The sequence below is a fragment of the Seriola lalandi genome, unplaced genomic scaffold (assembly GCF_002814215.2).
Source record: "Seriola lalandi dorsalis isolate HSWRI2012SDOR001 ecotype SW California unplaced genomic scaffold, Sedor1 jcf7180002054421, whole genome shotgun sequence".
Lineage (NCBI taxonomy): Eukaryota > Metazoa > Chordata > Actinopteri > Carangiformes > Carangidae > Seriola > Seriola lalandi.
The window spans coordinates 353,435-358,899 of record NW_019524974.1 but is presented as its reverse complement, the minus strand read 5'-3'; the positions used below and the strand labels follow the sequence as shown (position 1 = coordinate 358,899).

Below are 5,465 nucleotides of genomic sequence, written 5' to 3'. Positions count from 1 at the left end.
TGTAAGGACATGTGCATGTGTGTGTACATGTCTTGCTGTGGTTGTGGGGACACATCTGTGTTTGAAACCATCAGTGTGAGGTTATTTTGGACAGTCGTGACAGCTTCAAAAGGCTGTTTGAGGGACACCTGCAGTGACTGAGGTCAGTGTCAGGATGAGTCTCTATGACATGGATGAAACTGAAGGTAACGTCCTTTGTGCAGATTGAAACGAGAGGAAAGAAGTTCACGCACCAAGCAGCAGGAACATTCAAAATTTCTCCAGGAATTTTCTAGTACTTTCAGTGTTATCCTCTACCGGAGCAATCTTCTGTAATTGTGTCATTAGTTCTGCTCTTTCTTTTTCAACTTACTGCATGATATAAAGATATGTTCAACTGAGCGCAGCACAGTCACCTGGATCTTAAAGTGTGTTTTGTCTGTATGTTAATCAGGCTGCGCGGACTCCATGACGGGATTGGTCAGAGCAGAGAGGAGGAGCCTCTGACTCCACCGCCGGCTTCTCCTATTGGTGCAGCAATGATCCTACCAGTCCTCGCCACAGCTGCAGGCTTCAAGCATCAGAGGAAGAGAGTTTAAGAGCCGGGCCCACACATCACATGTCACAGGCTGACATGATGGGCAGCTCTCCTCTGTATCTCCTTTGTGAACATTTGTGTGTAATTTGTGATTTGGTTTGAGATGCTGGTAGTGATTGTTGGGGACTGAGCTAGGTTTCAAATTCTGATTGTGCATCACACCCTTAGAAAAAGACTGTTGGACACATTAGGAACAGGGGTGCTGCTTCTTGTGTTTTCGGGTTGGTTAGAATCACACAGTTTTTGGTTAATTTTTCTTTTTAGGTTAGAAATTACTTACTTTAGTTGTCCTCTCACCTTGTTTGTATTTTTGCTTACTTATTTACCCTCCTGATTACGCAATAAATTTGATTTACCAATAACACCTGGTTTTATGTTGCTTCCCTTTTCCCCTAGCTGGGTGGTAACATAAAGACTGCCAACATACGGTGACTGGGAAGTTGCCAGAAACCAACATGACGGCAGTGAACTGACACCTGGCTCTGTGAGCAGTCCGCAGTCAGTAAGTGAAATATTCGGTGAGTAAAATTTCCCGGGCTGTTGTATCTTCTTTACTTGCAGAAATCAACTGCCTGGTACTGGATGTGAGTCCGACACTGTCAGAGGTTTTCCTTTCTCAGCAAAGTGGTTCCACAAAGGGTTTATATCTTGATGCTTCATGTGAGCAGTGCAACATCTACTGGCCTGAATGCAAAATGGGCAAGTACAAATGTTTATATCACAAATTGAATGCAAGTAAAAGGGGAAAGTATGATTGTATTTTATATTCCAAGCATATAAAAGCAAATCAAAATATGTTTTGTATGCATCAAATGTGTCAATATCAGTCAAGTTTAGCTCAATGTCTTTGTTTTAACTCAAGTGTCAAAACTGTAAGTTGGTTTACAATGTGGGAAAAGAACATGTAGCTTTACTTTTAAACGTCAGCTTTGGTGGTTGTGCAATATAAGATGTGGCCAGAACTTTAGTTTAAAATGTTCAAAAAATTAATAAACACGATCAACGGTGTGTGAAGCGGCCACAGTGATGATGTCATGAGCAAGACCTCCATCTGTTGTATTTCAGTTATCTACTGAAATGAGCATGCGCACCAGCCAGCCCAGACCTGTCCTGTGTTGTAATGCCACTTTGTCACACTAGACGCTGTGTGAGTCAGCGGCGCGTCAAGTCTGCTCTCAGTCCCACGAAGAAGAACGACTTCCGGCAGCGCTTGAAGTTAGCATCACAGAAGCACAGGAATGGATGAACATCCTAAAAGACGATATTCATCTGCATCCCGAAGAACCGCTCCCGACAAGAAACCGCGTTCAACGGCAAAGAAAAGAAGCGACACAAGTAAATCTCGATGTGGTTTTCTACCGCTGGAGAAGCTCCTGAGAGTAAAGAGATGCGGTTTGATGCCGAGCTCGCAACTTTCCTGTTAGCCCGTTGAGTAGCCTCTGTTAGCCTTTAACTAAAAGTATAATCATTTAACGACTGACAAATCGTAGCGACAAACATTTCAGGTGGTGATATTGATGTTGTTACTAGGATTGTGTCTGTTGCTCTCGGCTGTTGTACAGCTAGTGACGTCAGTAACTTTAGGCTCATTTTGTAACTGATGACTGTAACGTGAGATTGTATGGACCCAGTAGACCGAGTGAATACACATCGATCGGTTCACCATGTTGTAACCACTTCACATTACTGTTAGGAGATCAGCCATGATTGAAAGTGCGCTAGGTCTTTACATTTCTCAGGAGATTTCAGCATCCCTCTGTCTTCATCAGGACCTGAGCCAGTACAGATGCAATACCGCCTCCACCTGTCTCACCAACAGCAGAGAGTCCAGACAGTGAGGAGGGTCTAGGTGAGTAACATGTTGTCATTCACTTTTAAAAGTAAGACATGTCTGTACCACTGTGATTAAACAGACCCAGTGTATACATGTTCATACTGCTGATTCTGAATAATGAATATACCACTGCCTATATTGGTTATGCATTTTACAGTATATCCGTATTTGTAGTATTGAATTTGTTGGTTATATAGTGTGTGTGTCCATTGAATGTTATACCTCTTTTTTTTTTTTCATTTTCTTGCAATTACATTTCATAATATTCATACTGTATTTATTTTTGTATATTCATATCTATCTCATGATGCAACCTAACATATTTGAATATAAAGAACTTGTATGATTTAAACAAATTGTCCCATCACATGTTTGTCTGTATCAAGACCAGAATTCCAGTCTAATCTTCACCAATGATGGACCAGCACCTGCCTTTTCTTCTGCGTCTGGCCTCATCAATCAACAACCACATTACATCAACACCTTGAGGTATTATCCCTGCACAGAACAAAGATTGTCTATACTGTGATCTTTTGCACATCCCCTAATCAATACCTTTTGCACATCTTGCCCAGCAGGAGTTTTGTCATTCTAAAACACTTTTCTATATAGTTGTTTAGTATCGTTTTCATTGTTTTATATTTGAGTGTTGCAATATTTTACCTTTTATTGTTGTTTCCTGTGAATATGTTAATTAGATACTACACCAAGTCAGATATCTTGTAAATGAAAACCGACCTGGCAATAAACCTTATTTTCTGAGTCTGCCTTTGTGATAATGTCATCATCCCTTCCTCATGCTGCTATAGCCTGCCAAGGCCCATATGTGTCATGCAGTATCCCCTTGCCTTCATAAATCTGCAAGTTTATGAAGGCTACAAGTAGACTTCAGATCCTATTTTCACACCTCAATTTAAATTACACTTGTAACCTCAGTGTCACACACTTGCAGGAATTTTGAGCACCAAGTTTTAGTTTTGTGCTTTGCATGTGTACACAGAAGCTCTTCCTCTTCCAGTGTCTTTGTGTTGCCTCACCACTAATTTTTTTTCTTTTTATATATGTATATGTATATATAGAGATATATATATATATATATATATATATAGATAGATATCTCTTCTGAAACTTCTTCACATGTACATGTATCATTTGTTCAGATTTATTCATAGTGTTTTTATTACAGTATATGCTAAATGAGGTTTAAATGGATGATTGATAGATCTTTTATGTTTTGAAGTTTTTAGACTGCTTCAAAAACATTTCATAGTGAAAAGAGCAGCTGGTTGACGGGTCCTTATTTTTCCTTTTGTGTTTTCAGAGGGATGGCAGAATCCACCTCAGGCAAGAAATGGTAAGTCTGTTGAAAGCAGTTTGTATTTTGTGTAATTGCATTTCCACACAGATCATAGGTAAACGTTTAAGATGAGTTAAAATGATATTCTGTTTACATTTAAGTTTTCGTCATAACGAATGCATCAGAAAACAACTTGGATGTGATTATTAATATTTGCCTTGAATATTACAATTAAAATACTTGTTTGGAAACTTGCTGTGTCTGATTTGTTAAGGAACTTATTGTGACGGAGTAATGAGGAACTACTCAGTAACGACTGTTTATCAATTCAGCGAACAAAGCTCCACAAATAGTAAACTACCAGGTAAACCACAACCATGTAAATGTAAGGTGTAAAATAGCCTGTTTTATGCTGAGAGATGTGTTTTAGTTAGCAGATGTTTTTAAAAACAAAACTGTTGTTGGCTGTAGCTGTATGTGTACCCAGGCTCTAATTAGGGTCAAAATGATTTTGAGCTTGTAAAGTGATGCTTACAAATAATTCCAATGTTTGTAGTTGTAAATCAAACTTTGTAAACCTGTAAAATAAATCTGCTTGAGAAAAATCAAGTTTGCGTATGTGAAACAATTGCGCCTGTGTTGAAGAGATTTGTATTTGTTGAAAGTCTGAATCCAAACTCCACAAATGATCAGTGTTGAGATTGAACAGAGACACTGTAAATGAAGAAATGGATTTGTCAACATCTGTGTCACGATGCAGAGCAGAAAACTGTAATACTCTGGTCCAAAGTTCCCACAGTGTGTGACACTAAAGGATCAATTTGTACTTTCCATGTCACACACTGGGAATGTTGCACACTGAGTTTTGCAGTTTTCTGCTTTTTATCTCTGTACACAGACGTCCACAAAAGCATTTCTTCTTTCCCTGTGTCTTTGTTGAAACTCACCACTGATCATTTGTTCAGTTTTGATTCACACGGTCTTAAACACAAATCTCTGCCACAAGCACAATCTGTTTTCACATGCACAAACTTGAATTTCTCATTCAGATTAATTTTCCAGGTTTACAAAGTTTGATTTACAACTACAAATATTGGAATTATTTGTAAACATGACTTTATAAGCTCAGTCATTTTGAGTCGGGGGGGCCTAAGTCGCATTTTTTTAAATTTAAAAAAAAAAAAAAAAAAATCTTTATTGGTGAAAAACAGCCGCCGGGCTAGCCATTGTGAATGCATTTCAAGAATATAATTAAAAGAAAATAAAGAGCTGTGCATTAAAATAATGATTCAATTACCGTCTGTTTTTCAGCTGTAGCCACTGTCCATCATCTTCTTGCTGGGTGCGAGCTAATCTCTTTATTAGAGAACTTATTTTATTATGTTTTGTAATTATTTTATTATAGCATGTAATTTCAGCTCAGCAAAAACGTGATATCGTAGTACATTTGCTCCTTGTGTTTTGGTATAGTAAGTAAAATACTCGGATCTCCTCCTCTTCATCACGCCGGTCTCCAGGAACCCTCGTCCTCCTACATCTTGTTTGCTGAAGAAATCAACTACCTGTTACTGGAGCTCTGACAGCATCAGTTTTAGAGTTAACTCTATCGGAGATCCCATTTGATTGTGAAGATGGCTGACTTGTATGATAAAGGCATAGGTTAAAACAATGAATTGAATGGAAATGAAACATTGATTGTTTAGGAAGACCATTACTTATCTCGAAATTGAGACGCTGAAAAAATTTAACTGAATATT

At 38.4% G+C, this 5,465-nt stretch overlaps 1 long non-coding RNA gene across 1 annotated transcript; it reads left to right on the top strand.

The window, feature by feature from the left end:
* Positions 1–1,657: 1,657 nt before the first annotated feature.
* Positions 1,658–4,067, top strand: LOC147818880 (uncharacterized). The gene is made up of 4 exons (XR_015437506.1): positions 1,658–2,426; positions 2,798–2,900; positions 3,733–3,765; positions 3,983–4,067. It is a non-coding gene; the product is annotated as an uncharacterized LOC147818880 (long non-coding RNA).
* Positions 4,068–5,465: the final 1,398 nt, after the last annotated feature.